This window comes from Rhinolophus sinicus, linkage group LG01 (genome assembly GCF_036562045.2).
Source record: "Rhinolophus sinicus isolate RSC01 linkage group LG01, ASM3656204v1, whole genome shotgun sequence".
NCBI classification, from domain to species: domain Eukaryota; kingdom Metazoa; phylum Chordata; class Mammalia; order Chiroptera; family Rhinolophidae; genus Rhinolophus; species Rhinolophus sinicus.
Genome location: NC_133751.1, coordinates 71746091 through 71758581, shown reverse-complemented (window position 1 = coordinate 71758581; position 12491 = coordinate 71746091).

Sequence of the window (12491 nt, the reverse complement as noted above, 5' to 3'; positions counted from 1 at the left end):
TTCTTTTCTCTGCCCTCTCCATCTGCTGTTGAACCCATTCATTGGGTTTTTAAATTTTAGTTATTTTTTTAATTCTAAAAATTCATTTTGACCTCCTTATGTATTCTATTTCTTGACTGAGATTTTGTGTTTTTTATTCGTTGCAAGCATGCTCATAATTGTTGAGGCATCTTTACTCTTGTCAGGTAATTGTAACATCTGTGTCTCAATGTTGGCAATTGTTGATTATTTTTTCTCGTTCTAATTGAGAATTTCCTAGTTTTTGTATGATGAGTAATTTTTTTTTAATTGAATCTAGCCATTTTGGTTATTATGTTGTGAGACTTTGGATCTTATTTAAAGTTTTAGTATAGCGAATATCCTCTAACACCACTCCAGTGGGGAAAAGTGGTGTCACCTCATCAGTGTAAAAGTCCAGGCTCCCCACTTGACTTCCATTGACACTTGTGTGGGGAGATACTCTTTGATACTGCTGGTTGAGGGTAGAAAACCAGGCTCTTTATTATGCATCCACTAATACCACTCTGGCTGGGAGGAGGACCACAGTATTGTTTCTCACATGGCATCCCTGAGGCTGTCAGAGGGTGGTGCCTTGTCACTACTGGGTGTTGGCAAAAGGCATAACTCTCCACAAGGCCTCATCTAAGACCAATTTAGCAGGAAAAGAGAGGGGCACCTTAATCCCTCTGGGTAGGGGTGGAAGACTAGTTTTCTCACATGGCCTCCACTGATCCCACAGGGAGGAATACCTTGTTACCATTTAGTCTTGAGAAAAGTCCCTTCTCTTTTCTTAGCCTTCATTGACACCTCCATGGCAGAGGAATTGGGGTAACATTTTAAAGTCTGGTGAGCTTATAATTCTAGTTTCCTCACTTGGCTTTTGATGGCGTAGGTGTGGATGGAATCATAGTTTATCTTCAGTGTTTGGCTGGAGTGTTTTGCTTATTGTCTGAAACAAATATCTCTGTAGGTTGCCCCTTTTCTGAATGTTTGTAGGATTGGGAAGTCTTTTCTTGGGAGCATTATTTTTTCTTGTTTCTTTTTTTTCTGTAATTTTTGGTGGTCCCAGTTTGCCTGCTGCTTCAACACCCAGTCTGGGCTATTAGAGGCAAATAGACTAAGGAACTCATTGCTCAGAAGGGCCCATGCCTCCAGTTACTGGAATATTTCTTTGGTTCTAATCTGCAAATTGACTTCCTTCTGTCCTTTTTTACCCCCTAGGGACTTAGCTTTTAGTATTCTCAGATTTTCTAGGTCAGTTGTCTTTTTCCATCTGCTTTCCATTTTTACAAAATCTTCTGTGTAGTATCTCTTGATTACTTTGTCCTTATGGATTTATTCCTAAAAATACTTTAATTCCATTTTATTAGGTTTTTGTGAAGAATATGCATTTTTAACAATCTGTTTTAAAGTATAATTCTTCAAAACTATTTCTTTTGTGTGATATTTTTATTTAAAATATTTTAGATCTACTCTCTCCATGCCAACGGCCTCATAGCATTGTGTGTGTCAGGGATAAGTGAGAGATAGAAACCATACAAATTATTTTTTTTAAAGATTTTTATTAAAATATAGCAAACATGCAATATTATATTTGTTTTAAATGTATTCCATAGTTATTCAACATTTATATACCTAAAGAAATGATCACTTTGATAAATCTAGCAGCAATATGACACTGTACCACACTATCACAATATTATTGACTATATTCCCTATGATGCACATTGCATCCTCATGACTTATTTGTTTTATACCTTTAAAAATTTTTCAATTATAGTTGACATTAAATATTATTTTATATTAATTTCAGGTGTACAGTATAGTGGTTAGACATTTATACAATTTAAGAAATGATCCCTCTAGAAGTACAAATTTATTGTTACAAAGTAGTCATGGGATGTAGGGTATAGCATGAGGAATATAATCAATAATATTGTAATAACTATGTATGGTGTCAGATGGGTACTAGATTTATTGGGGTGATAGATGGGAGGGATGGTTGGGAGACTGGGTGAAAAAGGTGAAGGCATTAAGAAGTACAAACTGGTAGTTACAAAATAGTCATGGGGATGTAAAGTATAGATAATATAGTCAATAATATGGTAATAAATATATGTAGTGCCAGGTGGGTACTAATCAGGGGGATCACTTCTTAAATTGTATAAATGTCTAACCACTATGCTGTACACCTGAAATTAATATACAATAATATTGAATGTCAACTGTAATTGAAATACTAAAGGTGAAAAAAGGTGAATGGGAATAAGAGGTTCACATTTCCAGGTATAAGACAAATAAGTCATGGGGATGTAATGTACAGCATAGGGAATAGTCAATAATATTGTGATAGCGTGGTACGGTGTCAGATGGTTACTGGACTTATGGCGATCACTTCCTCAGGTATATAAATGTTGAATAATTATAGTGCACACCTGAAACTAACATAACCTTGTATGTTAGCTGTACTTTAATAAAAATCTTTAAAAAACGTTGTCCCGCTGACTGGTCTGGTACCCACTTGGCACTATACATAGTTATTACTATATTATTGACTATATTCCCTATGGTTTACTTTACATCCCCATGACAGTCTTGTAACTACCAATTTGTACTTTTTAATCCTTTCACCTTTTCCACCCTGCCCCTTAACTTCTTCCATCTATCACCCCAATAAATCTAGTACACATCTGACACCACACATAGTTATTATAACATTATTAACTCTATTCCTTATGTTATACTTTACATCCACATGACTACTGTGTAACCACCAATTTGTACTTCTAATCCTTTCCTCCTTATCACCAACCCTACAACTCCCCCCAACCCTCCGCCCCCAATCTGGCAACTATCAAATTGTTCTCTGTTTTTATGAGTTTGCTTCTGTTTAGTTTATTTATTTTGTTCTTTAGATTTCACATATAAACAAAATCACATTGCATCTGTCTTACTCTGTCTGACATACTTAAAGCAATACTCTCCAGGTCCATCCATGCTGCTGCAGATTGCAAGATCCCACAACCTACAATGGCTGAGCAATATTCCATTGTATGTATGTACCATCTACTCTATCCATTCATCCATCGATGGATAGCCAGGCTGCCTCCATATCTTGGCATTGTAAACAATACTGTAATGAATGTATGGATGTACATGTCTTCTTGAAGTAGCATTTTGAGTGTCTTTGGATAAATTTTCAGAAGTGGGATTACTGGGTCCTTCTTTGTCTCTTGTTGTAGCCTTTATTTTAAAGTCTGTTTTGTCTGGTATAACTATTGCTACCCCAGATTTTATTTTTTTGTTTCCATTTTTATGAAATATGTTTTTCCATCCCTTTACTTTCAGTCTCTGTGTATCTTTCAATCTGAAGTGAGTCTCTTAAAAGCAGCATTTGGGTCTTTTTCCTTATCCATTCAGCCACCCTATGTCTTTTGATTGGAACATTTAATCCATTTACATTTAAAGTAATTGTTGATGGATATGTTACTGCCATTTTATTATTCATATTTTATTTTTTTACCTTTTTTACCCCATCTTGAAGTCCCTCTAACATTCTTTGTAATACTGGTTTGGCGGGCATGAACTTCTTTAGCTTTTGCTTGTCTGGGAAGTTCTTTATCTGTCCTTTGATTCTAAATGATAGCTTTGCTGGATAGAGTAATCTTGGTTGTAGGTCCTTGATTTTCCATACATGATGTTTTAATGGAAGGAATTCAATGTACAGACTTGTTTACTAGGTATTTAGAATTGCAAAAAAGAGAAAATGATGGTATCATGGAAATACCAATTGCAAGAAGTAGCTACATTTGGAAGAACAAAGGAAAAAAAATAGAATGATTACAATTTGGACAACTACAGAAGGTACTCCATAAAGCTGAAATCCTGGACTCAAAGTTGGATGTGTTCGTTAGGTGGTGCTGGTGACTCTAAGCTCAGAGGAGGGGTCTCTGAGGCTGGGACTCAACACACTGAGGAAAGAAGTGATGGCTGGGTATGCCAGGTGTCTCTGAGAGTACCTAATAAAGCAGATCTGTAAGTGTCAGAAACACTGCAAAATAGATTCAACTAGTCTCCAAGAACAAATCATTGTTGCTTGGCTGAAGAAGAAAGGCTGAGATGATGCTGACAAAACAAGATGTACACAGGAAGCCAAAAGCAAGCAAATGGGAAAGGGCAGATCTTTTCTTTCTCCTCCATCTTTGAGGTCTTTCTCTCATACCTCCTATTTGCAGAACATACCAAGAGTGTGATTTGCATAGTTCTGACCTCAGAATGAGAAAGCAGAGTGGAGCAGTTGGATTTGAATCTGAGAGACAACAACTTAAAAATTGATATAATTATCTTTAGTCTTATCTTAAAATATTTGCATTCTTGAATTATTCAGATAATTACTTGTGGTTTGCTTCATTGTAAGATATTATCTCACTGCCTTTACAATACATTTATGATATAGAAGAGTAATAGTTTTCTTATTCTACCTATGTGAAACAGAAGCCATAGTGAAATTAAGTGACTTGTCTAAAACCACATAGCTGAGACTAAAAATCAGGCTCTCTGGATCCTGTATCAGTGCATTCAGTACTGGTTTCATGATTTTGTGTAGTCTTATGGCTAAATAACTTCTGTCTCATAAATATATTCTCTCAAACGTATGTTTCCACTCCAGACTTCTCCCTAATTCCAGATCATTATCCAAATGTGTGTTTAATATCTTTACTTGGATGTCTAATAGACATCTCTGAACATATTCAGAAATTGTTCAGAGCTTTCCACTTTGAAACTCATTTTTCCTGCAACCTTTTCCACTTCAGTTAATGGCAACTTAACCTCTTTTAGTTCTCAGGTCAACACTCTGAGAACAGGATTTGGATTCCTCTAATTCTCTCTCATCTTCTAGTCAATCCATCAGCAGATCCTGAAAAATATTATCAAATTTCAATGTCTTTTCGTGACATTCACTTCTATTCTCCTCATCTAAGCAGTCATCATCTCTCACCTGAATAATTTCAATAACCTCCTACTATGATTCCTGTTTTCCTCTGTGGTCCCTCTTCTCTCTACACTTAAGGAAAACAAAAAAATTAAGCACCTAGGTAATCCTGTTAAATTTTAAGTCTGAACATTTCACTCCACTGCTCAAAATCTTCCAGTGTCTTTTCATTTTACTCAGAGTCAAAGCCAAATTCATCTTGGGACTGCACCACGCCCTATGTAATCCAGCCCACCCTGAATTCCCAGGGATAACTACGTACCTCCAGAGAGCATCACCCATATGGAATGCTGTGTCATATCGTATGCCCACCACCTTCCTTTTTTCTCTCTGACTTTTCTTCCTACTGTTTTTCTTTTCACTTATTTTGTTCCAATCCCGATGGCCTACATGCTATTATTCAAACAGAACAAATACATTTCAGGATCATTGTCCTGTTGTTCTTTGTGCTTCTACTTCAAAGACATGGTTGGCCTCTTCTGTGCATTCTACAGGTTTTTACTTAAAAGTGTCATCTCAGTAATTCTTACTTTGGCCTATTTAAAAATGCAGCCAGTCCTACTTCCTGTGGACCTTTTCCCTTTCCCCTGCTTTACTTTTCTAATAGTCTTACTCCCATACAACACACTACATATTAAATGTTATTTTATCTATTTTTTTGTCCCCCATTCAGCCAAACTGTAATGTCTCAAAAGAAGGTTTTTCTTTGCCTAGTTTATAAGGGATGTGCTCCATATCGATACCTAGGACTGAGCAGAACACATAATAGGTGTTCAATTCATATTTGAACATTTGACCATATATGTAGTAATCTCATATCACTATCTCCATAACCTGTGAAGGTTTGGCCTGCCTTAATATAAATGAAAAAGAATTTGTAACTTTGAATTCTGGAAAAGAATAAGTATCTCTACCAAGTTGCTAATGCACTGTGGTAAGGCATGGAATTTACAAGATGGAAATTATATTGAATTGGAAATTACATATGTGGGTTATAGTAAATCTGTATCATATTGCCAAATTTGAATAATATTTCAAATTCTTATGCAAGATTGCTATATCCCCCAGTCATCATAATTTAGAACTACCATGGTTATTTAGTCAATATAAATCCATTAAAACTGTTTCAATAAGAAAGAGAAAATATTGTCCTATTGAAATGTTTTCTAGGAGACTGGTTTTGCACCTTATTGGAGTATCTGGCCCCAATTTTAGAATGCATTAGTAAAGAAAAGAAATTAAGAAAACATGTGTTGTGTTGTGGGGCAAAAAATGCATTTGCCACTGGGAAATCCAGCAAATTGACAAAGCTATGGCTTGGCACTGACCTTAATTTTTGTCTTTAAGGATTCTTAATAGGATGAAGTAAAAAGTTGCATTGCTCTCCCTGACAAAGATGCACATTTAAACAGAATGCCAAAATGCAATATAAGCTTCAGGGTGAACTTTGGAATGCAGGATGTTACCATGAATTGAAATGCCAAGCTTGTTAGTATTCCCAGCCCACTCTGTATATAAACAATGTTACCTCTTGTCTTGTGACTCTGGAATTATTTAATTGAAAATGTGTAGGCTATCTGTCTTTAATGGATTACAAGAAGTAAGGGAAACAGTGACCTATAGAATGCTTTATCATTTTCCTGTTGATAGTATCAAACAAATGAAGTAGCCCAAAGTGGAAAATATGTAAAAAACCATCTTTTAGGAGTCAGACATAGGAAAAAATACAATAAGCTCTAGAATGTATTCACAACATCACAAATAAGGCATCATAAAGCATCCAGTATGCTTAGATGGGGCACTATTACAGGGCTTGTGCTAACAATTTATATTAAGCAAAAAATTAACATTGGGAAATAAATTCCTCTGGACACTATCTCTGCAACAGCACTCATTGTGTAACTTGCATTTCTTAAAGTACCACTGGTTTGATAAGGTTAGTTTAATCAGAAACCCACCAGAAATAAATGTGTAGTAACTGAGAAATGAGATTAATAACATTTTGAGAAGATAGGAAATGGGAAAAATGACTGCTGAGAGGGTTAGTTGGCCTGAGCGAATATTCTTTTTTACTGTTTTGGGGAGTAATGAGTGTGCTAACCATGTCAATTTTCACTGACCTGGCTCAAATTCACAATGTAAGAACTTTGTCTGTTAAGACACAGATGCTGCTACACTTGGGAAAACCAGGGATTTCATCTGACAGTAGAAAAGGCATAGCCTGCTTGTCTTTCTTATATTTACAAGAGGCTTTAGAAAAAGCTTTGGCAAGGCCAAATGAGAGGGAAACAACCCTCCTTTTACTAGATACACCTTTTCTTTGTTCAGTTCTATGATGAATGTTGTTGCACATGCTTGCTTCTCAGAAATGTATTAATATTAGGTCTTGATAAAGTAGTGAGTAGAAATTATGTATCTTAACATCCTTTTTAAAATTCATATTCAATTTAATAGCAGATAAAATTGGTCTATTCAAATTTTTTGTTCAACTTGATTCAGTTTTTTTTTTTTTTTTTAGTAGCAGCTTAAATTCACAATATAGAAAACGTCTCTATTTTTCTGTTAATTGATTTTTATATTTCACTTTCTGGACAGAAAAATACATATAATTCTTTCTCATTAGACCATACAGCCAGTATGACTGTTCATGAGGAACTAGAAGTAGGAGTGGCTGAAGATTATAACTGGGAGAGAGAAACCAACTGGGAGATGGTGGTGAGGGTTAAGAGTGTGGGTAGAGTTAATGGCCCAGGTAAGGAGGCAGGGAAAGTCTGAAAGTCAACAAGGATGAACCCATGATTTAGGCTATCATGGGAATAGGAGTGAATTCAGAGGAGGAATCAAGAAATCAAAGCGAGTTAAATCCAAGGGACCACAGAAAGACACCTCATAGCAAGAGTGTGTACAAGGAGATCTGTGAGGGAGGGATGTGTCCTATAAACCTGGTGGTAGTTCTTCTCAATCGCTTCATGAACAGATGTTTTTTCTATCTGGAGGACCATAAAGATATCCCGTGTCTTCTTGATTTTTGTTTATTTTGTTACTTTTTAAAATATTTTTATTAAAATACAGCTAACATACAATATTAGTTTCAGGTGTACACCATAGTTTTTCAACATTTATATGCTTAGAGGAGTGGTTATTTTTGTAGCTCACTTCTGTACCTATGCATCCTTCCCTTCTTTCTTTCAGTAAACATGTATTGATGCCTTCTATGTGTCAAACATTATTCTAAGTATTTTGATACAGTAGTAAACAAAACCAGTGAGGGAAGACCAAAAGTAATCAAATGATAGAAAGGGTCAAGCAATAAAAACGGTTATGAAAAAACTAAATTAGGGTAGATGGACAGAAAATAACCTGGGGCAGGGCTGAGGTGGGGCTGTCTGAATAAGTTACATATAAGTTGATACCTGAATGTCAAGAAAGAGGCAATATCTGAAGGTCTAAGAAATACGAGATAAGCACCAGAGGATAGTTGAATAATATCAGGATGGAATTTAGACATCTTGACCCTTTACTTCCTTAGGTTACTCCCTTTTCTAGGACTTGAAGCTGCTTTAATATTCTGTTTTTCCCTCATTTTACTTATTTATTATTTTATTCACTAAGCCAAAATTATTTTTTTGACATTTTACTGTGCACCTTTATGATTTTTAGCACTAAAACATCTTCAACAATTAAATTATCGATATATTAGCAGTGAAGAATTGGAAATTGAAATTTTAAAAGTATCACTACAGTAGCACCAAAAAATTGAAATAGGTAGAAATCTTACAAAACATGTTCAAGATCTGTATCCTGAGAACAAGAGAATACGGTTGAGAGAAATAAAAAAAGATTTAAATAAATAGAGATAATGTCATATTCATGGGTGAGAAGACCCAATTTTGTTCAGATCTTAATTCTCCCAAACTGACCAATAGAGTCAATGTAATGACATTCAAAATCTCAGCCGTACTTTGTGAAATAGAAATTAACAAGATAATTCTAGAATTTACATGGAATGACAAAGAAACTAGAATAAGACAAATAATTTTGAAAAAGAATGAATTTAGAACACAGAAACAATGCTCAACATCATTAGTCAATAGGGAAATATAAATTATAACGACAATGAGACTTCACTATACATTTATTGAGTGGCTAGTTTCAAAACAAACAAAAAACTGACAATATTAAGTCTGGTGAGGATGTAGAACAACTCTCATCTATTGCTGGTGGGAATGTAGAATGATACAACCATTTTGGAAAACAGTTCAGGAGTTTACTATTTAGTTCAGTATACATAGCCTTACCATATCACTCAGCAACCCCCCTCCTAGGTGCATATACAAAGTCATGTATGTGAATATTTATAACAATTTTTTTTAAATAATTGCTCCAAACTGGAAATAACCCAAATGTTCCTCAGCTGGAGACTAGTTAAACAAGCCATGGTATAGCTATATAATGGAATATTCTTCAGCAATGAACAGGAACAAATGGCACAAAACAAAATAGATGTGCCTCAGATTCATTATACCAAAGGAAAGAAGCTAGACTCAAATGACCATATGTTGTATAATTCTACTTATATGACTTCTGGAAAAGGTAAAACAATACAAACAGAAAACATCAGTGGTTGCCAGGGGCTGGGTATGGGGGGTTGGTTATTATAATGAACCACAGGGGGTATTTTTGGAATGATGAAACTTCTGTATCATGATTGCAGTGATGGTTACATGACTATTTGTCAAAACTTGTAGGGTCAGTTTTCTTGTATGTAAATTACACCTTAATATAAAAAAAAAAACATGACAGAAACAAATTATAGAGATACTTCTTTTTGTCTGTTTTTCTATCTGAAATCTAAAGGTCTGGGAGCCACTGGATTAGAACAGTGTGTCTCAAAGTGTAGGTTCTAGATTAGCAGCAATATCTTCACTAGGCACCTAGGTGACAATGTAAATTCTCTGGTTACACACACTGAATCAAAAACTTTGGGGATGGGGCTCACTTTTAATAAATCTGCCAGGTGATTCTGATGCACACTAATGTTTGAGAGTCAACATCAGTTTCTTTGCTTTATATGGAGTCAATATAGTATGGATTTAGGAGTAAAACAATGCTGCTTTTGAATTCTGGATCTTTTACTATATGAAGTATTTAATGCTTTCACGTTTGATTTTTCTCATATCTAAAGTTAGGATTTTATTTTAACAATTTAAAAAAAATTATAGTTGACATACAATATCATATTAGTTTCAGATTCAGTGCAACACAGTGACTTGATATTTTTATACATTATGAAATGATCACCACAGTAAGTCTACTTAGTATCTGTTATCATACAAAGTTATTACAACATTATTGACTATTATATACCGTATGCTGTGCACTATATCCCTATGACTTATTTATTTCATAACTGGAAGTTTATATCTCCTAATCCTCTTCACCTATTTCACCTGTTCTCTCATCCTCTTCTCCTTGGCACTCATCAGTTTGTTCTCTGTATTAGTGAATCTGTTTTTGTTTTGTTTGTTAGTTTTGTCTTTTAGATTCCACACATAAGTAGAATCATGCAACATTTGTCTTTCTTTGTCTGAGTTATTTCACTTAGCATAATATCCTTTGGGTCCATTCATGCTGTTGCAAATGACAAGATTTAGTTTTTTATAAGGTTGAGTAATATTCCATTGTATATATATGTACCACATCTTCTTCTATCAGTGGACACATAGGTTGTTTCCATATCTTGGGTATTGTAAATAATGCTGCAGTGAACATATATCTTTTTGAATTAGTGTTTCATTTTCTTTGGATAAATACCCAGAGATGAAATTGCTGGATCATATGATAGTTCTATTTTTAATTTTTTGAGGACCCTCCATACTATATTCCATAGTGTCTGCACCAATTTAAAATCCCACCAACAGTGTATGAGGGTTCCCTTTTCTCCAAATCCTCACCAACACTTGTTATTTCTTACCTTTTTAATAATAGCCATTGAGACAGGTATGAAGTTGTATTTCATTATGGTTTTGATTTGCATTTCTCTGAAAATTAGTGCTGTTGAGCATCTTTTTTTGTGCCTATTGGCCATCTGTATGGTTCTCTGCCTATTTTTTATTCAAATTGTTTTCTCTGTTGGTATTGAATTGTTACATATTTTGGATATCAACCCCTTATTGGATATATCACTTGCAAATATTTCTTGCATTCAGTAGGCTACCTTTTCATTTTGTTGAACATCTACTTTGTTATGTAAAAGCTTTTTAGTTTGATGTGGTCCCATTTGTTTATTTTTACATTTGTTTCCCTTGCCTGAGGAGGTATATGCAAAAAATATTGCTATGGTTTTAGGACTTACATTTAAGTCTTTAATCAATTTTGAGTTTATTTTTTATACAGTGTGAGAAAGTGGTCCAATTTCATTCTTTTGCATTTAGCTGTATACTTCAACACCATTTATTGAAGAGACTGTCTTTTCCCATTGTATGTTTTTACCTTCTTTGTTATAGACTAAATAACTATTTGGGCATGGGTTTATTTCTGGGATCTCTATTCTATTCTATTGATCTATGAGTCTGTATTTTTGTCAGTACCATACTGTTTTGATTACTATAACTTTGTAGTGTAGTTTGAAATCAGGGTGCATGATACCTCCAGTTTTGTTCTTGAAAATGAACAATATTATTCTTTCTCAAGATTGCTTTGGCTATTCCTGAACTTTTGTGGTTCCATACAAACTTCAGGATTATTCTAGTTCTGTGAAAAATGCCATTGGAATTTTGATAGGCATTGCATTTTATCTGTACATTGCTTTGGGTAGTATGGGCATTTTAACAATATTAATTTTTCCAATTCATGAGCCCGGTATATCTTTTAATTTATTAGTGTTCTCTTCAATAAAATGGAGATTTAACATTTACCTCCTAAGTTGTAAGATTTGAATAGAATAATGTCAATAAAGTGTTTAGCACAAAGTCTGAAATATAGCAAAAGCTCAAGGAAAGGTCATTCATTTTAAGTGTTATCTTGATTCACAGCCTTGTATTTTTTTTTTTTTTCTTTTTGATGTATGCACAAGTAAATTCATCTTAGGTAGGGATTTCATTTTTATTTTTCAGTTACAGTTGGTATTTAATATTGTTTTATATTAATTTCAGGTGTACAGCATAGTGGTTAGACATTTCAATAATTTACAAAGTTATCGGCCCGATTAGTCTAGTACCCACCTGGTACCATACATAGTTATTGCAACATTATTAACTGTATTCTCTATGCTGTACTTTACATCCCTGTGACTATTTTGTAACTACAAATTTGTACTTTTTTGTACTTTTTTTAGCATCAAATTATTTTTATTGAATGAAGAAATAATTCATATAAAATTCATTAAAATGTTTAGATTTTTTCTTTTTTCTATTTGTTAATTTTGGGTGTACAGAACAACATAGTGATTAAGCATTTATATAACTCACAAAATGATATCCCCAATAAGTCTATTACC